Source organism: Ursus americanus, chromosome 3 (assembly GCF_024610735.1).
Source record: "Ursus americanus isolate L20-20 chromosome 3, mUrsAme1.1.p, whole genome shotgun sequence".
In the NCBI taxonomy this organism is placed as follows: Eukaryota; Metazoa; Chordata; class Mammalia; order Carnivora; family Ursidae; genus Ursus; species Ursus americanus.
Window position 1 is genome coordinate 84,556,734 of NC_142129.1, and position 27,219 is coordinate 84,583,952.

The 27,219-nt window shown below is 40.8% G+C and overlaps 1 long non-coding RNA gene across 1 annotated transcript in view; it reads right to left on the reverse strand.

The window, feature by feature from the left end:
- Positions 1–629: 629 nt before the first annotated feature.
- Positions 630–27,219, reverse strand: part of LOC123789382 (uncharacterized) — a 32,866-nt gene continuing 6,276 nt past the window's right edge. Inside the window, exon 3 of the long non-coding RNA XR_015724042.1 lies at positions 630–27,216. This is a non-coding gene — a long non-coding RNA (uncharacterized LOC123789382). The remainder of the gene's footprint in view (positions 27,217–27,219) is intronic.

Consider the following 27,219-nt stretch of genomic DNA (forward strand, 5'->3'; position numbering starts at 1 on the left):
GGAGCTGGAGCAGCTACCTTGGACTATGAAGCAAAAGGCATGTTTGTTTCAGGAGTGGCAGCACAATGAGAGAAACGGCCCCTGACTGAGCTGAACTACCACTGTATTTTGGCTTCTCTTTGTGAGTCATTGAACCTGTAGCCTAAGTAATACCAGATCTAAACACTTATTGGAACGCTGTTCCAACTTCCTGGCCACGAAAACAAATGTGCTGTTTGGAAAGAGCATACAATTGAGTTAATCAAACTTTCTGTGTTTAGGGGCACAAGGGTCCAGTTTTACCTCTGTGATCAAAAGTGGGTCCTTAATCCAGGCAGGACATGTTACATAATAAGGATGTTGAAGAAGCTGCAGAAATTCATCTGGCATTTTCAGCAGACCATGTGTACTTAGGCTTTCCCCCTACACAACTCAGAATTTGTGCATGGGGTGCCAAGGTTTTGCATAGGAGGGCTGCCTGAACAAGCCATCTTGCTATGTAGCCTCTCCAGCAATGTGGTAAATTTCAGGCTACATTTGCCCGTTAGTATGAATTCAGATGAGTTAGTGAGAATTAAAATTATTCATGTATTAACACACAGGATAAGTTGAGTAAAGATATGGAGAGGCAACTTTTTTTTTAATAAAGATTTTTATTTATTTGAAGGAGAGTGTGTCCACGCACATGAGCATGAATAGGGAGAGAGGGAGAAGCAGATTCCCCGCTAAGCGGGGAGCCTCATGCAGGGCTCGATCCCTGGACCCTGGGATCATGACGGGAGCCGAAGGCAGCCGCTTAACTGACTGAGCCACCCAGGTGCCCCCAGGAACTGTAACTTAATAAAATTTCTGGTTTTTGGAAGCCTCTTAGAAACACGAAATATGCTTAACTTCTGAGCTGAGTTGCTCAGTGACTAAATTCCAGCCACAGACTCAAATCTATGACCTTCACGGGTCATACTGAATCTCTTAATAATCTATAACCAGAATGTCCTCATTTACAGAGAGGTTGGTGAAGCTCTCCTAACCCAAGTTAATTAGCAGCTCTGGTCTATTCGTGGAATTATGTAGCCTTCCAGGCTCCTTCCAGATTAAAATAATATCCGATTGAATGCTAGATGTGTTTGAGAATTCCCTCCCAACTTCTAAGATGATTCTCTCACGTCATGGTCAAGGCACTTGGTATTTCATTTTTCCTGTTTTTCAAAAAAGGAATCTAAAAAGCCACACAGCAGCACCAGGACTGAAACCTTCCTCTGAGGTGAAAGCCCATTTTGTTTCCAGCCCTCGAGAAGCTGAGCTGGTCCAGAGGCTGGAGAAGTCCTTCGACAGCATTCTAGCCCTGTCAGCAGCTTCACGAGTAGCTTTGCCATCCGCTGTAAACAGTTGTAAATTCCCAGAACCACGGACACACCCATATAAAACTGTTAATTACCATAATGCCTCATAAAACCAGATGTACATGAACAGGGAGTTGAGGTCGCACTGGAGTTCTGTCTTGGGATCCCCTCCCCGAGCACAGGACTGTTGAGAAAAGACAAGATTTAATTTTTCGTAAACTACATTTAGTCAGATTTTTCAGATCTGATCCCTCTGTCATTTTGTGAAGGTTCTCGGTTCTGGAGAAAAATGATGGTTGAGGCTACACTTCTGTTGCTTTTCAAAACTGAAACCTCTTTTATTGGGGGAGAAACTGAGGCTTGTTTAAAAAATAGAACTTCTTCAGGCCCCCAAGTTTTGTTGAAACTCTTGCAGAGGACACACATGTGGACAACTCTTGGCAGTGCTTCTGCTCTCTGAATGTTCCAGAAACCATAGCTTCTGGTGAAGTGCCCTGCAGGAACAGCAGGCTTTAGAAAACAATAACAAAAATCCCACTGGGATGAAAGAGGCTCATTTGTTTTCAGTTGTGGCCCTTCTCTCCTCTGGTCCCCCCCCCCCATGGCTGTGTCTGAGGTTTTAATTTTGATTTATAATCTTCCACCCATACAAACCTTGGCATTCACTGGGATCCTACAATGAGGTTCAAGTGTAGACCTGGAGAAAGCATTTAAGGACAAGGGCGAGGTGGGGGAGGAGGGGGGAGAGGGTTAAAGGGAGGAAAAGCAATTAGGAGACCACATGCTTGGCCTAAGTGAATGAGCCCCAGCGGTGGAAGGCCCGTGTGACTGACGGAAGGCCTGCTGAATGTGGTTTTGGCATTTGAGACCGTGCCTCTGCATCCCAGCCTCCTGGCTGAGAGCTCCTTGTCCAGTGTGCTGGGATGGGGATGGCCAATGTGTGCACACCCCTCCCTCTTTGTCAAGATTTGTTTTATATGCTTGCAAAGCCAGATTTCCGTGTTCCCAGCTGTAAGGCTTGGGATTTGCAGCATATCCCCTGGGGGGTAAATAACAGCAGCTTCCATCTTCTGCCAGAAAAGAACTTGCTGCCCCAGCTTAGCTTGGGGTTTAATGCATGATGAATGGAGAAGGTTTTCAGGAAGAGAAAATGAGATACCCCGTGGGTCAACCTCGAAAAACTGCAAGGACCATGTGAGGTATCCCAGGGTCTAATAATTATTATGGCAGGGCTAGCCAGCTGGGCATTCTCGAAAAGGAGAACTGATACCTTAGTGCCTAAAGGGAGTTGAGAGATCCTCCTTGCACTTCTGAAGGCTGCATAACCCACAGTTCTCCCTTTGGAAAGTGTTTCTGATGTGATGTTGAGGCCATGGGCTCTAGAAGCTGACTCAGGTTGAAAGTCTGATTCTAATACTTATTATCTGGGTGACCTAGTGTGATTTTGTCCTCTGGAAAATAGGGCTAATACTTTAGTGGATGGGGGTTGTGAGAATTAGAACTAATGTATGACAAGTACTCAGCGTAGTGTCCCAAGCTTATAATACAGCTTCAATAATGGTTAGCTGGTAGCTGTTCATGAGGAAATCAATCTGGTTTAACACCCAGGCAGTGGAAGGGAAGGAGAAACAATTCTGACCTGTAATATGATACCTAGGAAAAATAGCATGGCAACATTTACTATACACAGGACCAGCCAAAGACTCCAGAGGGGCTCCAGTAAGGGTAAGAAGTACCCAATGCTTTCTTCAGGTAACTGGTTCTTAGGGAAACCCTGGAGGTAGCGATGTTAAGCTTCAAAATCCATGCCTGTCAATGTGGGAAACGAATTTGTACATCCTGATTCACATGGGTTCAATTAGTATCAATGATGCTTCTCCCACCTGTACACAGAAAATACAAATATTGTGCACAGCTTGTTCAGGAACTCCAATTCAGAAAATATAATCCAGAAAAAGGAATTTGGAGCTTCCAGCTTAAACTACAGTCTGAATCCAAATCTTCAAATTTTTCTTTTTCCTCTATCATTCTGCATCTTAGATTTTCTAAGATCTACCATATAACTATTAACCTTAAACATTAAAACAATAACTATGTATTTTTAAAGGCTAGCAATTATTGAGGTCCTACTACGTACAAAGCATCCACATTACATATAATGGCTGACTTAGTCCTGAGGAACCCTGTACAATTCTTGTGACTGTCATCCTTATTTTACAGATGAGAAAACTGAAGTCGGCAGATTAAGCAACTGGTGCAAGGTCACAGTATAGTTAAGAGTGTCATGGCTAGGAAATGTGTAGGTACAGAGAGGGGTAAATCTCTTTCGATGTCACAAAAAGCAAGATCAATCACACTAGGAAGATAGGCTCAAGTTTATTTTATTTTTAAAGTTATCTCTATGCCCAACGTGGAGCTTGAAGTCATGACACTGAGATAAAGAGCCAGCCAGGTGCCACAGAGTGGACCGAAATTCGCATTTTATCTTCCAGCTAACAGCTTAGCAAGGGTAACTTGGCTTTTGTTATTTAAAATTATACACTAGAGGGCGCCAAATACAAAAGCTGTGACTTTGACACTGTTCTAATAATGCAGTTCCCACAGTGCTACAAGTCAGTTAATGGATTCAAGCCAAAAGACCATCCCAAAAAGAGTATGACGCAATTCATGATAACTAAGCTGTATTTTCATTCCCTCAATTATAAAAAGAAAAACCTCATGCTTTATATTAACCAAGTCATAATGTGTTTCTACTTGATACTGTTACTCAAAGTACGTTTCAGCTAGTTTGTTTGCTCTAGCTCCTTGTAGAGAAGAGAAAGAACAAACCTGGAAAGGATAGGTTAACCTACATGAAAATAAATCTTAAAATATGCCTCAGTGTAATTTTTAACCTTTTAAATTTAGCAAAGTAAAACACGCATATATTTTATAAAGAAAAAAAAAATCCATATCCAAGAGCTTAAAATGAAAAGGAACAAGACCCCATTTTCAACCTCAAACTGGAGAGGTATCATCATTTAGCAATAACTCCAGATGTCTAAATGTTGTTTATATTTCTTGATTTATCAAACTGAGATTTTCCTTGCAAACTGAAGAGTTAGCTAACAGAATATCCATCTTTTATAATGACCCCATCTCTTATAATCTATCTTCATAAAGTTTACAAAAGAACTTTTACTTTACACTATTTCAATACATCACAGAACCCTTAAAAAGACCTAAAGAGGAAATTAATGTTCCTCATATCCATACACACATTTTTGCAAAAATAAGATTACACTGTGCATGTCATTTCATTAAACTACATATTGCCTGTGTTTCCATATCATTAAAGATTCCATTTTGGTTTTTGTGACAGTGGTCTAACTCACATACAAGTTAAATGTTCTAAAGTATAAGGAACTTCCAACTCTTCAACCCATGTTGGGATCGGATGATCTCACTCCACAGTGGGAACTGTGCTGTTCGAAGGTATTATTCAGTCTGAGTTATGGATGCTTAGTGTTTGAAGGGGCAAAGACTTAGAGGGTAAGAGGTAAGACTTCAGAGTCTTGCAGGGACAACAGAAATCAACCAGAAACTTAAAAGTTAGCGACTCAGCTGAAAAGGAAGAGTTTTAATTATTCCTCAACATCTGAAGACTCAGCCTTCACCAGTGAGTCTGCCACAAGTTTGTGGAGTTCGTCCATTTCTTGTAGGGACAATCTCTTTTATATGTTTAATTATTTTATTCTTTTATAAATAGTGACCAAAATTATCTAAGCATTTCTCTCGTTCTTTTTTAAGACCCCCTCCTCAATCTATTCTTAGTTCCAAATGGTAAGGGATCAAGTGTAGGGAAGCATTATGGCCTGCTGTCAGCAGCCTAAAATGTACCTGGGAAGAAGCTAGTCTACCTCTTCATTCATGTGATGCTACAATCACACCAAACCTAGGCTCGTCCACTATCCCTACAGAATATTCATCAAGTACAAAACGCTGCAAAAAGAGGCAAGTCAAGTAAAAGCAGAAACTTTCCTAGGAACTAGGTGCATCAAGGGCTGCCTGGGAGACGCAGGCAAACTCAGGAGCCGTCAAACATCAGCTCTTTCAGGTACTAGAAGGCCATTCCGTGGGGATGAAGAATCAAAAGCACTTTCCATACCTAACACGACTATGGCAAAAGCAAACAGGCGCTCAGTATATCCTCACAGCTTTTCCTTACTTTTACTTTTAAGCCAGATACTATTCTAAGGGCTTTGCATGCACTACCTCATTTGACCCATCAACAAGTTAAGAGAGGTTCAGAGATTACCATTTTTCAACGTGCGGCAAAGCCGATTAAGGAGTTGGGGTGGGGGTCGGAATTCAAATACAGGTGAGTCCCACCGCAGGACCACTCTTGCTCCCGCCCTCCCCAGCAGAGTATCAGGAAAACGGACGGAATAGTCCCTTCCTCTTTGTACACAGGACAATAGCCACACGGGCCTGTACCAGCATTTCCGGAAGATGGCGGCTGCGCCGGGCTCTCAGTCTGAGCGGAGTGCGTCACGGCTGGAGGAAGCCGGAAGTGGCACCAGATTTTTTTTTTTTTTTTGAGAAAGCGACGGACAGATAGTATAAAAAGGAAAAGGGGAGTCACATGAGACCCTGAATACCGAAAAAGCTAGAGCCCTGGACCCGGGGTACCGCAGAAAGCGCTGGGCGGAAGCCGGCCTGGCAGAGGCAGGCCAGCACCGCCAGGGCTCTCGGCTGCGGCGGAAGTGCGTTTCTGCCGCTCCTCCGAGATGGCGCAGGGAGGAAGGCAGCGGCGCGTCTCCGCCGGCCGGTCTTTTGCTTCTTCGATCTTCACTGTACCAATGGCCGTAGGCACGCTGGGCCCTCGGGGACTCCAGCCCCGGGGAGGGCAGAGCCGCTTCCCGGAGCCGACCGCGGGCAAAGGTTAGGGTAAGGTGCGGGCGGATTCGGCCCGCCTGCCCCTCCCCCGCCGGGAGGGCGGCGCCCCTGTGACGCAGGAAGCGGCGCGGGCTACGCCCTTTGCCGCGCGGGCCAGCTTGCTGCCGCGACGCAAACGCCGGGTCCGGACTCGCTCGGGCCAGCGGCCAAGCCACGAGTTTGCATCTATTGGCAGCCACCCACGGCTCGCTCTTCCAGACGCGGGCGAATGTCTGGACGGCTTGGTGGAGTTCACGAGAGCAAAAAACCACCTCAGCGAGAGCCAGGGAGGTCTCAAGGAAGAGGCTTCTCGTGTAAAGTGGGTGGTGGGCTCTTAAAGGCCATCTTGGGTGTGTCCATAGGCACGGTGAGCCAGTTATATATTGTATGCAGTGTCAGGGGCTATTTCCACAAAGGGTCAAAACTAGGTTACGGAACCCCTTTCCTCTTGGCGGGTCAGAAATGTTGGAAGCGCGTTTAAGTTTTTTTTTTTTTTTTTTAGTGTTTCTTATTAAAGTAAAACTCCTCACTGGCTTCTCATCCCAGCCACTTTTTAGTGTGCTAGTTTCTCCAGCCAGAAACTTGAGTAACACAAAGTACCCCCAACCTGAACAGGATGCTCAAACACTATTAGTTACAATCTTCATTAATTTAGCGTTCTCTCAGAATTTTAATACCCGGCATAGGATGCCTAACGAGATGTCTGCGGACGGAGTTGTGTGTGCAGTATGTAATATACACGTAAAACATCCTGAGAAGGGATTCATAAGCTGTAAGGGGCTGTCTAAAGGCCTCTGACACAAAACTAAGGATGTGTGTAGTTGCGGGCAAGGGAAACATCTCTGGAAGTAACTCGTGTAAAGGTTAAGTTTATCTTCTGGGAGCTTGAAACAAACGAAGGTTATAGTCTCGGTCAGTTAAGAGTGGGAAAAGGTACTTCAAAGGACTACTCCGGAAACCCAGGGTATGTTGCCTTTCCCTACTATTTTCCTTTCTCTATTGGGAAACAGATGGTGGTTCTTCAGTGCAAATAATTTGGTTCCACAAAACCACCAGAAAAGGGATTCTAATCAGTCACTGTCTTAATCCACATGTAGGGCGTGTTTAAAGCTTTACTCTTCAATGTACAATGAACCTGGATTTTGTTCCTGGATTACCCTTGACTATTTCCCAGTTACGGTTGGGTTCACAAGGTAACTAATATAACTTGTTGAAAACATTTAAAGCCTATTAACGGTCATTTGGATTGCAGTATCCCTTTATGTGGAACCTACTATGCAGATAGGTAACTTCCTTTTACATCAACATTGTATTGATGATTGTTAATTCCCTTATTTTAACTTATTTGGCCCAGCCAATCCCCTTCCCTGACAATAGATGAGAGTGGTATTTTATTGTTCTCTCATCTCCTACAATTATCTTTATATCAAGTTACTTTTAATGACTAGTTTTCCTGTTCAACAGGAATACACGAGAGGGACTATCCAACAAATCTTGTATATGATGCAATTCTTCTGTGTGCAGCTCAAAAGCATTTTCTCCCCCCTCCTTTCCCTGTAGGATTGCACTGTAAATTAAAAGCTTCCCCCGCCCCCATCCAAGTCTGCTCAAATACACTCCTCCTTGCAGTTGTTTATGCAGTGCCCTATTTTTTTGCATTCCTAAAAGCCTGTTAAAATACTCATCTGGATTTCATAACATCCCATTATTATAGTATTGTTCCTAAATAGATAACGTTCAAAGAGAACAGTCTCCTCACTGCCGTTTCAAGATCTCAAAAAGGGAGCATTTCTTTTGATTACAGTTGTCTTCTCAAAATATAGAAATGATCTGATTTTGACTTGGTAGGTTTGTCAAGCATCTGAACTCTAAACAGGCACCAGGTAATTCTAATGCAGACTGACCCAGGAGCCCGATTTTTTTTTTTAAAGAATTCATTTGTCATAGAATTCGATTCCAGAACCCTGGGATCATATCCTGACCTGAGCTGAAGACCAGGTGCCCCATAAGCCAATGGTTTTTAAAATGTGCATCCTGGGATGCCTGAGTGGTCAGTCGGTTAAGTATCTGCCTTCAGCTCAGGTCATGATCCCAGGGTCCTGGGATGGACACCCCCCCCCCCCAGGGTCTGGCTCTCTGCTCAGCGGGGAGCCTGCATCTCCCTCTGCCTGTTGCCCCCTCTGCTTGTGCTCTGTCATATAATTCATAAAATCTCAAAAAACAAACCACTGGCTGAGAGACATACATCATGCTTGCCTAGAATTATTTCTGTGGTTGATCCCAAGGTTATCCTGGCAACTTGTAGATTTTGTAGAATCAGATGGAAATTATCTATAGCGGTAGACAGCCATAAAACTGAATAACCTGTGCAAAGATGCAATCTGTTTTGAAATTCTTTAAATTCTATATAGTATAAAGGAACACAGCCAAATGAAATGTGCTAGATGGAAACTGGCCTTTCTGTAGAAAAACCTGTTTCACAAAGACTTTTGTTATTTATTTAAAATGTTCAGGCTCAGATATAACGTATTCCAACTTTATTAAACCAGTCTAAGTTCTCCTCCACCTATTTATGATTAAAATTTGCAATTCTTTATTACCTTTGTTAATGTTGACTAAAGGCCCAGGTTGAGGAAAAGTGCGGTTAGCAGCTTAACCCAGTGAGACACTCCCCAAAGATGTTAGACGTACACTGTGTCTCCTCTGTAGTGTGTCCTCTGTGACACTACAGGGTTCTTGAGTGAGACTTTGCATTAAGGATAAGTGCTACACGGCAGGACATAAAGTCTGATTGTATTTGCTACATCCTAACCAAGAATGTATTTGCTAAGGTTGTATGGTGCCCACAACTGCTAAATATGCATGAGAAAGAAAGACTTAAAGGGGGAAACTTAGAAAAGACCAGGCAGCTGAAAGTGAGAAACAAAAGCTGGAGAAACAATACTGTACAGTGCACTTCAAAATTTAAGAGGGCAGTACTCATGTGTTTCACCACAAAAAACAAAAACACGAAAAACAGAGAACTGCATGGGGTTTTCTGAGCAGAATAGCATATTTTGCAACTTAAACTCTATTCAGTCTATCTTGTGAAATCATGAATAAAATAAACGTTACTTATTTATGCCTCACAAAGTAAATTCTTTTTGGGGAATGTGATTAAGTTTACACAGCCCTGTTTTAAATTTTGGCACGAGTCAAACAGAGGCTGCCCAAAGAGGGCAGCTACATTTAGGATGTACATGCGTGGATGACCAAACTGAAGTCCAATACAGCTTTGATAACTGTCTTATAAAATGCTTACACCTAAGAGTCCATCTTAAAAGAAAATCTTGACAATGTTTATTATGTCTGATTAACTTTACTAGTAGTCTGTCGAGTAATAAAAAAGCGTTTATAGTAATTTGTGATTCCACTTCAGTAAAAGTTTAATGTAGTAGTGCCATCTTTTGAAGGTTAAGTTTTTCCAGCGAGGAGGCAAATCTTCCATTTATTAATGTCATTTATCCTATCAGTTTATTCTTTTTGAATACTGAGCATGATACAGGCCTTGGTTCACAATTTACTTAACCTAGCAGTTTCCATTTCTTTAAAATAAGGGTATTGCCAACATGATACTTCAGAGAATGCTGCTATATAACCAAACTACTTAACACTCAATAGGCAAGAGTGAGATTAAGTAAAACTACTAGAGAAGTATGCACTAAATCAAAATATGTCTATTTGCTTGCAGTGGAGATACATCTTTACGTTTTCTTTCTGTGCGTCTCTAATGCAATAGGGTATTAAAGCCCTATCCTAATAGTTTAAATATGCCTAAACAATTTTTACATGTTATTATAAATTCATTTTAATGGTGGCATCATATTACTCCATCTACTGGCTGTGACATGCTACATATAATTATTTGCCTATTCATTAGCTAGTTCTTACGATATTTGTATTCTGACCTCCTGGCTAAGCCAGCTTCCCTCTATGTACTGACTGATCCCTCGAAGAACAGCAGGCTCTCCAGTAAACTAGTTGCCATTTCAGCATTATTTGTTTTTAGAAATCTTACGTTCAAAGTTTTTCCTTTAACTGCTCTAGTCCAGGAATCTACTTTTGGGGGGGGGGAAGCATAAGGCCACCCAGGAAGTATTCTAGGCTTTTCAAGCAACAGTATCAAGTCACATGGGGACCCCCTTCAAGCCTTCAACAACTTTTTAAAGAACTTTAACTCCCAGGCTGTGCTTCCTGTAGTTCGCCCATTTCTTTCCTAGTCCCTATTGGGAGAAAGAGTAAATCTCACTTGTGTGCACGTATGGTCACAGTAACTTAAAAAGTTCTGGCTAGGTATTTAATTCAATTTGGTCTTCACCATGATACTTTTTGGCATCTCACATTATCACTGTGTGCTTCTGTCTGGCCAATTAATACAGCAAGTATTAAAATATATGCCTGCTACACGCTGGGGGAAGAGAAACTCTGTGATTAAAGTAAGAAATCACTGAAAGCGGGACGCCTGGGTGGCTCAGTAGGTTAAGCATCTGCCTTTGGCTCAGGTCTTGGTCCCAGAGTACTGGGATCGAGCCCCTCATCAGGCTCCTTGCTCAGAGGGGGAGGCTGCTTCTCCCACTTCCTGCCACTCCCCTGCTTGTGCTCGCTCTGACAAATAAATACAATCTTAAAAAAAAAAAATCACTGAAAGTAAGATTTAAGTTTATTGAAACAATGCTACAATCATACACTTACATGTATAATTTCAGTGTTATGTTTACATCTCACATCTCAAACAGCTCCTAAAAATTGCAACTGTAATTCTAGTAGCTAGCAATGAAATAGTTATTTTATGAAAATATTTCCATAGATTTGAAAATAATACTAGTAAAAAAAAAAAAAAAACCTCTAATATAAAGTTTCTCAAGTAGTTTCTTGTTTAGTTGGTTTATTGATGGAGTAAGCTATGTGTCCTAATAACCTATGTTGTCTGCCACTTATGTACCCAATTCCTTATTTTACTAATGTTTTTGTGGCACAGAATTAATTTAGGATATTCAGTTCTACAGTCCCAAAAGGAAAAAGAGCTGTCCAAAGATGCAATGAACTGCCCCAAAATCACTGTGGCTATTTGACAAAAAAGTCAATCACTTTTTAGGCAAACTAATGCTTGCATAATGAGGGAGAGGAATTAGTTAATACTGGATACCTTAGAGGATTTTAGGTTAATCCTAAATTCTGTCAGTCTCCACTAGTATTTGTTAAGCTTATGCTGAATTGAGCAGGACCACTGTGACAGCCTGCAGATACACCTGCTCTCTGAAGATATACAGTTTTTGAGGGGTGGCTGGCTGGCTGTTGGTGGAGTACGCAACTCTTGATGTTGGGGTTGTTGAGTTCAAGCCCCACACTAGATGCAGAGATTACTTAAAAATAAAGTCTTAAAAAAATACAGTGTTTGAGAGGAATTTTAGTAGGGTATTTTGTTCATGTGTTTGGCACTTGTGTAAACTCTGGTTTCAGGAATAGTGATATCTTAAGATGATTCTCTAGGGGCAACAGAAACCATCAAATGATAAAAAAGAATGAAGGCCAAGTTCTCTTTGACAACCATAACTCCATTCTTATCTCTGCACTTGGGAGCTTATATAGCACCTTATTTCTAACTGCAGCCACTGAAATTACTCCTTGCTGCCTCTTTGAACAGGAAAAATGATTAACACAATGGAATGTTGGAAGGACTAAATTCCATACCTCATTTATCCTTTCAACCACGACTTTATTAGGCAGGGTGAGTTAAAATCCAGTCCTTAATTTCTTTCCTTTTTACACAATTACTTATCTTACTCATTTACTCTTAACTGCAGTTGTGTTGTATTTTGCCTTTCATATTAAAAAATCCCATAGCTAATGATGTGGACTTTGGTTTTCAATTTGGAGAATCCCAATCCTTTAACTTAAAAAAAATACCCAAGTCCCCCAAACTAGTAAGTGACTTCTGCCCGGAGCTCTGAATGTCAAAGTAAAGAAATTCAACGAAGCGAGGGTATAAGAGAGTAACCATACCTCTGAGGGTAGCCAAACCCCTCATCATCTGAACAGTGATGCCTATGAATGGATGAACAAGATTCCCAGTGTTCCTACCTAGCATCCAGTGAAGTGTAGCCCAGGAACTAGCTTGGCAGAATCAACAGGAAAGACCTGGATGAGCTTAACCTTGATCTAAGGGAAATTAAATTGTATTTTTTGTTCCTGGTTAATCTTCTGGATAATACAGGGACCACTGTAGAAGTTACTCCAGACTAAAAGACATGTCCATGTTCTCAGAAACAATGTCTCACACAATGTTTACCGCCAACTTGATGAAAGAATTTTTTTTGTATTTATATTTTTTCATATGTATCTCCCCAGCTTTGGCTGTATTACTGACTTGCTGAAGTAATTTGTAGCTCCTTATATTTAGCTTTTTTAATAATGATGTAAAATTCAAAACAATTCATCAGTCTGTGAAGAAAGTAAACTTAAACCTCTTAGGCGAGTACATTACCTCCATCACTACACAGCAAGTCTAACTCAAAGCTGGTTGGTGAAAAGGATACCAAAACATGGAATTACATGATGGGAGTATTTACTGGCATTAGGACTGAATTTTTTTACATTGAAGTGGATCCTTAAAGTCCTAGCTCATGACTTCTTCATTTCTTAAGATCTACTACTCTTAAATTATGAATATTAAATGAAGTGCGGCTTCTTTCTACTGAGCTGCACTTACAGAATTTAAAATTACTGGTTTAAGCTTTAAGGGAAAACATTAACCTTCATTAAAAGATCACACTGTCTAGGGGCACCTGGGTGGCTCAGTCGGTTGGGGGTCTGCCTTTGGCTTGGGCTGTGATCCTGGGGTCCTGGGATTGAGCCCCGCACTAAGCAGGGAGCCAGCTTCTCCCTCTCCCTGTTGCTCCCCCTGGTTGTGCTCTGTCAAATAAATAAATAAAACCTTAGAAAAAAATTACACATCTCAGAATTGATTCCCTGTAAAAGCTGTAGGACGAAATGTCACTATGTTTAAATGATAGCTAAAGTGAGGCTTGAACTCACAACCCGGAGACCAAGAGTTGCACCCTCCACCAACCAAGCCAACCAAGGTGCCCCTCCTTCCCCCCCCCAAAAATTTTTTTTATAACATTTTATTTTTAAAGGCTTTATTTGAGAGAGAGAGGCAGAGACAGCGACAGAGAGCACGAATGGGGAGGAGAGGGAGAAGCAGGCTCCCTGCTGAGCAGGGAGCCCAACTCAGGGCTCGATCCCAGGATCCTGGGATCATGACCCGAGCTTAACCAACTAAGCCACCCAGGCGCCCATAGAAGATTTTACATTTAAGTGACCTCTACATTCAATGTGGAGCTTGAAACTACCAACCCCAAAATCAAGAGTTGCATGTTCTAGTGACTGAACCAGACAGGTGCCCCAATAGCTCCTCTCCTTTTAAGGTGCTCGTATATTAAAGGTGGGAGTTTAGAAATAAGGTTTCTTTTTCACAACAAACCGAAACACACTTAAAAAAACAAAACGGAACACCAAAAAAACCTAAACAGAACACCAAAAAACCACATGGACTGGTTTCCAGGCTAACAATACTTGGCTTTTATCTACTAGAGAAAAGTTCAGTCCATCAGAATATTCTAAATTTCTTTGAAAACAATTTATGTTGCTGTTCTGATGAAGTTACTAAGAAGAAATTTAAGAAATTGTTCATGACAACAGTACTTCCAAGCTTCTTAGGTTGGACAGGTCTATTACAGCAACACTTCCCAAAAGAGAACTGAAAAGAATTCTTTATACTGTAGGTTTGTATAGACCTTTTAGTGAAACACCTCATTTCACATATCTAAGTGTTTATTAAATAGACATCTTGGGGTGCCTGGTGGCTCAGTTGGTTAAGCTTCTGCCTTCAGCTCAGGTCATGATCCCAGGATCCTGGGATTGAGCCCTGTGTCCGGCTCCCTGCCCAGCAGGGAGTCTGCTTCTCCCTCTGCCTCTCCCCCTGGCTTGTGCTCTCTCTTAAATCAATATTAAAAACCCTAAAGTTTGCCAAAATGCATTCCTGGGTCACACTAAGTAGTTCAGCATATGGTTCTTCAAGAATTGCTACATCCTAAAAAAATTAGGAATGGTGACGCCTAACATCTTGTTCTGGGGAAGTTTGGGTGTGGAGTTCAGGAATGTATAGTTTAATAAGCTTCCCAGATAATTACAGTGACCAAACTGGCTTGGGAAGCACTGACTTGCAACATTTTAACATTCCCATATAGCAGGGAAACTAATTTTAAAAAGTGGATTTTTTGGGGCGCCTGGGTGGCGCAGTCGTTAAGCGTCTGCCTTCGGCTCAGGGCGTGATCCCAGCGTTCTGGGATCGAGTCCCACATCAGGCTCCTCCGATAGGAGCCTGCTTCTTCCTCTCGCACTCCCCCTGCTTGTGTTCCCTCTCTCGCTGGCTGTCTCTCTCTGTCAAATTAATAAAATAAAAAAATATTTAAAAAAAAATGGATTTTTTGGGAGGACGTCTCAGTTGGTTAAGCATCTGCCTTCAGCTCCAGTCATGATCCCAGGGTCCTGGGATCGAGCCCTCCAACAGGCTCCTTGCTCAGCGGGGAGCTTGTTTCTCCCTCTCCCTCTTTTTGCCGCCCCCTCCCCCCCGTTTGCATACGTGCAACGCTGACAAATCATAAAAAAATTAAAAAAATAAGATGCCAGAATCTAGCCCTGAACTTTCATCCTATTAATAGCCGGTTGCTGGAACTGTTAAGAAAAGTTCGCTATGGGAAAGTTATCTTCTCTAAGTTAAAATACCTTTATAGTTATCTTTTTCTATGCATTGGAAAGGTAGTTGTTAAATGTGAAAAATAAAAATTTATAACCAAGCACCAGAGGATGGAGGGGAATTTTCACTTTGCCCAGCACAACACTGTTGAGAGGCTTTTAAAAACCTGCCTGCAACAGATAGTAGTGCCAGGATATTTGACCTAGGATCGTTATTCTTTCAAGATAATTGCACCTAGTTATTGCATCTAAGAACAGATGTTCAATTATTATTATTATTAAAGAATAAGAATGGCTTTGCTCTTTGGCATAAATCATTAGCAATTTTAGGTCTAACTTAACTACAAAAATTCATCTCGAATCTTCTTTCCTTCTCTTCACAATCTAAGTTTAGGAGCTATTTTGCAGATTCATATTTATACCAAAGAGGAAAGAAACCTAATAAAGCCAAACATTTACGTGAGCACTTACTATGTCCTAGATATTAATGCAAGAACTATGTATTTATCTCAGGGAGACAAAGTGAAACACTACCTTTCTGGAGCTCGCATTCTAACAGGGTGAGGGGATTCTAAATACTTAAACTACATTAAGTGCAGTAGTAGAGCTGGATAAAAGCTACACGGAATTGTAAAGAACAATGAACTGTTTGGAAAAACACTTGAACTGAAAGATGCATTCCAAGGGCGAGATAGGCAGGAAGTACTTCATGAAGAGATGATCACACACAAAAAGTCAGAGAACAAAGTAGGTTTTGGGGAACTGAGGGCAGTAGTAATATGGGTGTGGAAGCAAAAGAAGGTGCAACTCAACCTTTGGAAAAAAGGCAGAGCTAGATCACAGGGCCTTGGTTGCCATCCTAAGGAACAAGGCCTCCTCCATTAAAGCATTTCCAGTAAGGTCAGATTCACATTTTAGTAAAACTACTTTGAAGGATGACATGAATTTGAAGGGTAAGATTATAGCCAGGGTAAGCACGGAGGCTACTACATGGTTTTATATATATTTAATAATTCATTTATTTGGCAAATATTCAGGGTGACTGACTACTCTATGCCAGGCATGAAGTAGTAGTCATGATGAAGACAAGGGCAGGCAGACCAAGAAATAAAAAGGTTAAAACGGACATTACTATGGACATAATGGACACATGGTGTTAAAGGACTGAGGATGGTGCCTAGATTTCTGACAAGCTAAAACCATACTGATTTTAGTTTGTATCCCATTTTTTAGTTAATGTACAACCATTTTCCAATATCATTACAAACTAGAATAACTTTGGGGAAAAAAAATGCTTTCTGGTAATACATGCCTGTTGCAGAAAATCCATCTGTAAGCCTACAATCCAGAAAGACCCAGTGAAACTATTCTACTTTACTTTCTTTACCCATATATATATATATATTTTTAAGCTTATTTATTTTTAGGGGGGGAGGGGCGGAGGCAGATTCTTCAGAAGGCTCCACACCCAGCCCAGAGCCCAACCTGGGGCTTGATCTCACAACCCCGAGATTATGACCTGAGCCAAAATCAGAGTCGGATGCTTAACTGACTGAGCCACCCAAGCATCCCTCTTTACCCATTGCTATGATAACACTTATGCAAAAGTCCCACAAAATTGTAACCCTATTTTTGTTACCATTTCTTTGTAGTATGTAATACTTTGAAATGATTCTTTGCAAATAATTTTAATGGCTGTTATTATGGATTTACCCTAATTAGAGTGTTGGAAATATATATAATATACACATTTGTTTACTTCTAAGACTGCCTTGTCATAGAACAGGTGCTGAGATACACGAATGATTCCCAAGTAATAGCCCAAAATGAAATCTGGACAATTTTTCATTATTTTACAGCAAAATGAGAATCATGTGGCAAGTTTTTCAAAAAGACAATTTCATTTTTAAAATCATATGCCCTGGGACACCTGGGTGGCTCAGTTGATTACACATCTGACTTCAGCTCAGGTAGTGATCTTGGGGCCTGATCCCAGGACCCCACATAGCAGGGAGTCTGCTTGCCCCTCCGTGCCCTATCCCCTCCCCCACCTGCCCTAGCTTGTGCTCGCTCAAACTCGCTCTCTCAAAATAATCTTTAAAAAAAATTGTCTTTATTTGCTGTTAATAACTATTTTAAAACCAAATGTTGCATACGCTATCACTATTTTAAGAACTAAAACTGGCAACTAGGTTTATTATCCATATTATCATTTGATTCATTCAAAAAATCCCAAAGTCTGGAAACCAATAGATTTCAACAGCTCTAAAACCCTGCCAACTCTTTAGTTTGTCTCATATATACCAAATCTCATACATTCTAACAAAAAAACACACAAGAGTTTCCTAATTGCTTTGTTGATTCATATCCTAGAGATCTGGATAAACGCTATTTGTCCTAAACCCTGTTCTCAAAGAATGGCTCTGTATTGTTTGAACGGGATAGAGAATGTGAGCCTTTCCCATCTTAACCATTCTATGCTATCAAAGCTCCTATGAGACATTAGACCTAGTGTGTGAGGTCCGTGATTCAGAAGGAACAAATCTAACCTGCTTGTTGAGAAGCTATCTAGTCACTTACAGCTACTAATACACAAGAGTTACCCATGCACCTTGACAAAAATTGTTTATTATGATTAATAGTTACCCTGTTCTTTTTTTTAGTTTTGTCAGAGAGCACAAGCAGGAGGAGCGACAGGCAGAGCAGGCAGAGGGAGAAGCAGACTCCCCACTGAGCGGGGGCACGATGCAGGACTCAACTGCAGGACCCTGGGATCAAAGGCAGACACTTAACTGACTGAGCCACCCAGGCGTCCCAATAATTACCCTGTTCTTATAAGCACCTTTTCCCCAAGTAGCTGAAGGCCTTCTGGTACACAATGCCTCCCTGATGCACAGTAACAGCAGGATGAGCAAGAAAGTAAGGTCTGCCAGTGAGACAGAGAGGCTACAAAGAGCATGAATAATCAGACTCTAACTACTGAAAATACTTTAAAAAATTCACAGCTTTTTCAAAATTTTTATTTTTAAGCTCAAATATAATTAACATAACAGGGTTATGTTAATTTCAGGTGTACAAAAATCCGTAGCTTTAAGTCCACATGGACTGTGATTTCAAACCTCTTCCTAGTCCTCTCTCAAAGAGAGCCAATACCCTACAATTACCTTCATAAGAACATTATACTAGAGCCCAAAGTTAAAAAAAAAAAAAGTTCACTGGTCTGGCTGTAATGAGTTCTAAAATACCAAATTTTAGGCAGTTAAAGACATACTTTCCACTGAGAATTCTCTTTCCAGGGTATTAAATGCATAACTGTCTTCTCTCCGTCTCCTCAAGCACTGTTGATTTTTGTCATCTGGTTCCTTTATTTTACTTTGCTAATTAATATTTAGAATATTTTAACTTTCATACAAATTATAGTTATTTTATAAAAATGCATGGCATGGAAAACCATTCTAGTTTATCTACCAATGTAAAATTAATTCCAGGGAACATATGATTTGACTGTTTTAGAGATGGAAACATAACCTAGATATTTAATCTTTTGGAAATTTTTTTTTCTATGCATAGAAAACCAAGCATCTACTTCTTTTCCACAAATAACTGATTTTACCAAGCACCTGTATGGACAACTTAACTATGAGTTTGAAGAGCTTAACCTTAAAAAACTACACACTTTGATCTAGGCCTCCAATTAAAATACTCTCAATTTATCCTTGAACATAATTTTCCCATTTAGCTGATAGAAAAAGGGGAAAGATACACAGAAACAATTGTACATCATAGCTATTAAGGTCTTATGAGCATATATTGATTTTTATAACATAAACCTCACTCTACTACTTTCAGTGTTTTTAGTTTCTGAGAAAGCTATTTGGACGTAAAGCTATAAATTAGGAAGTAATTTACTACCTAAATGCAACTTAAGAGGTGAATTTATTTTGTAGCTTAATACAAGTTTGAGTATTGGTTTCCCTCTCAATTTAACTGTGCTAACTTCTGGTCATCTTTACAGAGGCTGAGAACTTCTGTAATACCAAACTTTGTTGGGTCAGTGATAAATACAACTCATTCTTACCTCCAGAGGCAAGGATAACAAATTTATTTTTCAAAAATTTTACTTTTAAGTAAACTAAGTGTGGAGCTCGAACTTACAACCTCAAGATCAAAGGGCACAGTTCCACTCCACTGACTGAGCCAGCCAGGCATCCCAGCAATAATAAATTTAGAGGACTCTGATACACATGTATTTACAGAAGAGTATACACTGTTACATTAACTACAGAAATGGTATAGCTGTTTTTTTTTTTTAAAGATTTTATTTATTTATTCGACAGAGATAGAGACAGCCAGCGAGAGAGGGAACACAAGCAGGGGGAGTGGGAGAGGAAGAAGCAGGCTCCTAGCAGAGGAGCCTGATGTGGGGCTCGATCCCATAACACCGGGATCACGCCCTGAGCCGAAGGCAGACGCTTAACCGCTGTGCCACCCAGGCGCCCCGGAAATGGTATAGCTGTTGATCAAGAGGAAAGACTGTAGAGTACAGGAGTTGAAAAAAAAATGGGAGAGGGCAGTAAATATAGGAACCAAAAATTAGCTATTTAATGTTAATGATCACCCAGGTGAGATCAAGACACAGGCTATAAAAAGTATAGAAAATAAAAATGAGTTGAGGCACCTGGGTGGCTCAGTCGGTTAAGTGTTTTGACTTTGGATCCGGTCATGATCTCAGAGCCCTGAGATAAAGCCTGGTGTCAGGCTTCCTGCTCAGCAGGAAGTCTGTTTGTCCCCCGTGCTCCTCTCCCTAACTCATACACTCTCTCTCAAATAAAATCTTTTAAAAAATGGATTTAACATAAACATTAAATAAAGGATTCAAACAGAAATGAAAGGAAAAGTAGGATCAAATGTGAAAACACCTATGTAAATAAAGTACTGAAATGAAATCTAAGTTATCTTGATGGATATTAATTTCCTCATTTGTAAAGAGGGCTAAATCAAAAATCCATCTCTTCCAGCACTAAAACTAATTGCTGGGGTGCCTGAATGGCCCACTCAGTTAGGTGTCAGACTCTTAATTTCAGCTCAGGTCATGATCTCAGGGTCCTGAGATAAGTGCTCTGCATCAGGCTCCCAACTGGGCATAGAGCCTGCTTAGCATTCTCTCTCTCCCTCTGCCCTCTCCTCCTCGTGCTCCCTCACCGCCTCCCCCCCCACAAAAAACCCCAAACAACAACTTATTGCTGTAGGATACACCATAAAAACAAAGATAATGCAAGTTCAGCTGACATTTATTAAGTATAAATGGTATTCATTCTTAGCTGGTTCTAACCTTTAATTGTATGTCAACATTTAAAAAAACAGGAATAGGTATCTAATATAGCTGTGCCCCCTCCCCCTGCGTTTTGAGCATACAATATAAATATACACACAAACCAGACACTTGATATAAAAGCACTGTAAGTCAAACTTTGTTTTTCAGAATGTTTAACTGTTGGGAGCCAAGAACCTTCAGAAAAAAGGTATTGGCTATAATAAGAATATTTAGCTCACCCAGGAAACCATATTTGGTGACATCTCACATGATGAAACGAGGGCTTAGGCATATGTTTAAAAAAAAACAAAAGCACACTGAAACTTGTTTTAGTTTCACACAGGTGTTATACTTGGGACAGACTTCTTTTGTGAAGTAGAAAAACTATCTTGTCAAGTACCAGTAAGGCTGACAAAAATCATGCGTGGAAGATGGACATTTTAGCTCATGGTTGGGTCAAAATGTACAAATATGGGGGCGCCTGGGTGGCACAGCGGTTAAGCGCCTGCCTTCGGCTCAGGGCGTGATCCTGGCGTTATAGAATCGAGCCCCACATCAGGCTCTTCTGCTGTGAGCCTGCTTCTTCCTCTCCCACTCCCCCTGCTTGTGTTCCCTCTCTCGCTGGCTGTCTCTCTGTCAAATAAATAAATAAAATCTTTAAAAAAAAAAAAAAAGTACAAATATGTAGGTGGCACCTGGGTGGCTCACTCTATTGAGTGCCCAAGTACTGGTTTCAGCTGGGGTCATGAGATCCAGCCCAGTGTCAGGCTCTGCACTCAGTGGGGAGTCTGCTTGTCCCTCTCCCTGCCCTCCACTGCTGCTCCAACTTGCGTGTGTGTTCTAAAATAAATAAAAAAGATTTTCTACCCCCCATCCCCTGCCTCCCTTAAAAAAAAGTGTAATATAGAAATCTGCTCTGGCAGGAAATATTAATTCTAAAAAAACTTCTCATGTACAGAATACATTATGTATTTATATAAAAGAAAAATGCCAGTGATGACACTTTTTCCTTGTCAATGTCCTAACTTAAGTGGGTACTATTATACAATAAATTGCTTCTGCTTTCTAATGGGTATACTCCCAGATCTATAAATGGGTAAGTTCTTCTGAAATATACACTGTAAAATGGTGAGAACATGAAAGTCACCTGGAAATTATAACTGTTTCTATATGACTATTATCAAGTCAGAATCACAACTTTCTTACAGTTTTATATGGTCAGATCTTGGTCATACAAGGGTAGCATTTATCTATTACAACAATGATAGGATTTCTGATTGCCAAATGTATGTTGTCCTAAAGCCATAAAAAATGCACTTGGCATGGGCATAATGAATTTAACATGAACAAAAATATTAATCTGAAACTGAAGCATCCTAATAAATTCTTTTGGGTCTAGAATTTTAGTAGGAATGCAGGTGTCAAGATATACTTCCTGATGCAGGAGCAAAATAACCAGTTCCGGCTTTTGTTACATAGGTAGACACAGGTTGCCTGTGCTACATGGATTCTTAGCGTAAAATTTAAAATGCCAGAAATCTCTTAAATCCATGTTTATTATTAGTGGTTATCAACAATCTAATGCTGTCAGGCACTAAACTACATATTCGCAGACAATGAAATAATTTACAGACGAAGCAAGTTCATCAAGAACATGTAGGTTGTAGAGACGCCTGGATGGCTCAGTTGGTGGAGCATGCGACTCTTGATCTTGGGGTTGTGAGTTCGAGCCTCATGGTGGGTGTGGCAACTACTTAAAAATAAAATCTTTAAAAAAATAAAATCTAAACAACAAAAAAGCCACGTAGGTTCTAACAGGTGAGCATGAACAGGAAAGGAAGTCATCAGACTGCATCACACTTGCTTTCTCATTCCCGCTTTTTATGTCCAACTAGGAAGAAAAAAACAGCTTTTTTTTTGTTTTTTAAAAAGAAACCAAATACTTTTTCTAACCCTAATCCCACCTAAAAGTGAGATAAGGAAGACGAGGTTTTTACTAATGGTCTAGTTTTCAATTTGGGATTAGTTGGTAATAGCTGAGTCCAGTCCAATCTGAGACTTTTTTGCCAGTCACTTCCCTCCTTGAGAGGACTTCCTCGAAACAGAAAAGGAAAAAATAAGTCTTGAGCGTCACTAGCAAAGAAATCTAAATTAATTAAAAAAAAAAAAAGAAATCATCTTGTCACATTCCATCCTCTTTTCCAGTCTTATCTCTTCATGTATTGCATGCAAGCCTAGTCAAACTGGTTTCTTGTAGTTTAAACACATGTCCTTTATTCCTGTTCTATGCCTTTGCACATAAAGCTATGCCAAGTACAAATATGTTGCACTTCACTGCCCATAACCTGTCACTAATGAAATTCACAAACATTTTGCCTCCTAGTCCAAAAATGTGATTTCCTCTGTGAAACACATTACCTGTGAGCAGGGGTTCTGCTTGAACATTTATAGTTATACCCACATGGCTTAATCCTAAACTAGATTATAAACTAATAGTGTAAAGGCCTAGTCCTGGCTTGCACAATAACAGGTACAAATATTTCAGCAAGAGGAACGTGACAGAAACCAGATTTGAGAGCTAGTAAAACTGGCAAAATATGTGTCCAAAAAAGTGGGGGGGAAAAACACCTCAAAGTTTTTAACATGATAGTACGGAATAAATCAGAGCATGTTGCATTCAATTTCGTATTTCACTGACTTGCTATTACCATAAACATAGGTATGGCAAAATTTTCAGGCACCTGGCATCAAAGCTAATTATCTTATTTGTGCAACAAAACTGGGTACCTATTCTATGCCAGGAACTTTGCACTTTAGCTATGAAGATGAATGAGACACTGCCTGTCATCATCTCATTAGTCAATAGAAAAGAGAACATATGGGGGGGCCTGGGTTGCTCAGTCGGTTAAGTGCCTGACTCTTGATCTCAGGGTCCTGTGTTCAGGCCCTGCACTGGGCTCCATGGTGGGCATGGAGCCTACTTATTTTTTTAAAGATTTTATTTATTTGCCAGAGAGAAAGCACAAGCAGGGCGAGTGGCAGGCAAAGGTAGAAGCAGGCTCCCCACCAAGCAAGGAGCCTGATGTGGGACTCGATTCCAGGACACTGGGACCATGACCTGAGCCGAAGGCAGACACTTAACTGAGCCATCCAGGTGCCCCTGGAAGAGCAAATATTAAAACCTGTGTCATCTTTTTTTAAAAAAGATTTTAATTTATTCACTTGAGAGAGTGAATTAGGAAGAGAGACCAGGAGTGGGGGGAGGGGCAGAGGGAGCAGCAGACTCCCTGCTGAGCAGGGAGCCTGACATGGGGCTCTTTGGGATCATGACCTGAGCTGAAGGCAGATGCTTAACCAACTGAGCCACCCAACTGCCTGAAACTTGGGTCATTTTAACTTTAGTGGTGTTCATGATCGTCAATCTCTGGCAACTATTTGCAGAGTTTTTAGCAAAAAAGGTGTGCTTTGGAAAGATGTTTGATCATTAAGCTAGAAGGGTACAAGAGAATCATTAACCAAAAAATGAAATTCAAGAAATAAAGTAGAGAGAGAAAAAGTTCAGTTTTGAATTTGTTTAGTTTGAATTCTAGAATCCTCAGTAAGTAAAGATGTGGAAATTGATTAACACAACTGGTGAAAAGGTGGCTGGGGACATAGCACTGGGAAATACCAAGTTACGCGGAAGAAACTAAAGAAAACAGGAAAGACAGAAGTAGCAACTAACAAAGCGTAGCATATAGAGTTTCAACAAGGTGTATATATATATACTTGTATTTTTAAGATTTGAGAGCAAGAGAGGTGGGGGGGGGCGCAGACGGAGGAGGACAAGCAGACTCCACACTGAGCGTGGAGCCAGATGTGGGGCTCCATCCCAGAACCCTGAGATCATTACCTGAGCCAAAATCAAGAGTCAGACGCTCGACTGATTGAGCTACTCAAGTGTCCCTCAACAGGATATATTCTTTTTTTTTTAAGATTTTATTTATTTATGCGACAGAGAGACAGCCAGAGAGAGGGAACACAGCAGGGGAGTGGGAGAGGAAGAAGCAGGCTCCCAGCGGAGGAGCCCGATGTGGGACTCGATCCCGGAACGCAGGGATCACGCTCTGAGCTGAAGGCAGACGCTTAACGACTGCGCTACCCAGGCGCCCCAACAAGATATATTCTAAGCAATTAAATACTACAGGGTTAGAAGACCAACCACATCGGGAGCACATAATATAGAACTTTAAAAATGTTACATATGCAGACAACTGCATATAATTCTTCCTTATTCCCCAGGAATATGAATCCTGATGTCTGATCTTATGAGAAGAGCTCCTCTCTCATTTAATTTTTAAAGGATTCTTCAATCATCCATTTGATGTATCATCTTATCCTTTTACTCCCATTTGCCCTTTAACTTGCCATAAAGTGAGAACATGGGAATAAAGAGAGTAGCCACAGGATGTCTTGCACAGATGTGGTCAGACAAGTTGTGTTTAGGACAGAGAAGAGGTGCCTACGCTACCATACTATTGTTATCATGTGCACTTGAGAATAATGAGTATTTCTGCTGCCTTTTCAGGTTTCAACTACAGAATGTGAAAAATTCCATTTCTTGCATATGTAAGTTTTTGGGGTGCCTGCTGGCTCAGTTGGAAACCATGTGACTCTTGATCTTGGGGGTGCTGAATATGAGCCCTGCATTGGGTGGAGATTACTTAAATAAAACTTAAAAAATAAGTTTTCTTCAGGAAGGAGTGGGTTACCTTACCATAGCTTTCCTTCGTGAAAAATCTGAATACTAGGGATAAGACTAAACTGGAGGAATAGGTTCCCTCTTTATCTGGAAACATTAAAATTTATCAAAAAGACAATGGGAACCAGGCATTGGTCATAACGTGTATGTGATGGAGAGGTGCAGATCGGTCAGAGTGAATTCATTTTTTACATGTAAAAAGAAGAGGTTTAGGGGTACCTGGGTGGCTCAGTCATTAAGCATCTGCCTTCGGCTCAGGGCGTGATCCCAGAGTCCTGGGATCGAGCCCCACATCAGGCTCCTCTGCTGGGAGCCTGCTTCTTCCTCTCCCACTCCCCCTACCTATGTTCCCTCTCTCACTGGCTCTCTGTCAAAAAAATTAAATCTTTAAAAAAAAAAAAAAAAAGGTTTATAGGGGCACCTGGGTGGCTCAGTAGGTTACACACCTGCCTTCAGCTCAGGTCATGATGCAGGAATCCTGGGGTCAAGCCCAATGGCAGGCTCCCTGCTCAGGGGGTAGTCTGCCTCTCTCGCTGCCCCTCTCTCTGCTCTTTCTCTAATAAATATATTCTTAAAACAAAAAGAAGTTGTTTATAAATTCCTACATGGTTAGTTAAGTTCTGATCTACCTATAATTCAAGTGTCTAACAAATCAGTAGCAATTTTCCCTAGTTCAGAGTTGGATATATAATAGCTAAACCATCTCGTGCTCACCAAACATTTGGGTTGTTACTTTACTCCTTAGGAATCAAGTCACTGGTTGTTGAACAACCTGGTTTTAAAGAGTTAACCAAGCAGTGTGTGTTTTCCAGAGTTATCAGAACTGGTTTATGCTATTTTACTTTCTAAAGAAAGAAGAAACCTAAAGTAGGTGATGCATACTGAAAACCTCAGGTTTCAAAAAATTTCCACTCATTGGAGAGTCATTTAAAATTTTTTTTAAGGGTACTTTAAAATGTGATCGTCTGTGGATTACAGAATAATCTAAAAGCAAAAGGTATCCTTAGGATAGTTATGAACAAATTATTTTTACTATGACTAACAAGACTCAGGTAACTATGTACTGGTATATAATTTATTTTTATTCATTTTATTTTTTAAAAACGTGAGTGTAGTTGACATATGTTACATTAGTTTCACTATACAACAGGGATCTGATAAGATTATACATTATGCTATGCTCACAAGTGTAGCCTACTATCTGTCACCATACAACACTATCAGAGTATCACTGACTATATTCCTTCTGCTGCACATTCTTTCCTGTGACTTTATTCCATATAATTTAGCCATCTAAAGAAAACAAATGAAATCTGTTCCCACTCTTAGAACTAAAATGTGAACACGTCCACTTTCTTGTTAGATCAGTCTCCTATGAAGACTGAATACACTCAGCTTTGACACTCATCTTTTAAAACTACCGAATTTAAAATAATTATTTTTCTTGAAAGTCAGCTGTTTTTTCACTTCAAATCCAGGCAACATGCATGCATGTTTTTGTAATGTCTTATATACTACACCTCCTTACTCCTACTCTCATTCAGGTTCTTACTCGTCTACATTAATGGCTCTTAAGTGTCAGTCCCTTCCCCTAAGGTTGAAGGGTAAATAAGATTTCAAACAGGGGCGCCTGGGTAGCTCAGTTGTTAAGTGTCTGCCTTTGGCTCAGGGCATGATCCCAGGGTCCTGGGATCGAGCCCCACATCGGGCTCCTCTGCTGGGAGCCTGCTTCTTCCTCTCCCACTCCCTCTGCTTGTGTTCCCTCTCTCGGTGTGTCTCTCTCTGTGTCAAATAAATAAATAAGATCTTAAAAAAAAAAAACACACAAAAAAAACACAAGTCCTAACACATTTCACTGTCCTGTGCCTCCGCTTAAAACTAAGTCTTCATTCAGACAGTATAACTTGGACAAAGAATATAAACTTTAGCGAGGTCAGAGAAGAGAGAGTGGTGTTGAAATCACTGCTCTTGGGGCGCTTGGGTGGCACAGTTGTTAAGCGTCTGCCTTCGGCTCAGGGCGTGAGCCCAGCGTTCTGGGATCGAGCCCCACATCAGGCTTCTCCGCTAAGAGGCTGCTTCTTCCTCTCCTACTCCCCCTGCTTGTGTTCCCTCTCTTGCTGGCTGGCTCTCTG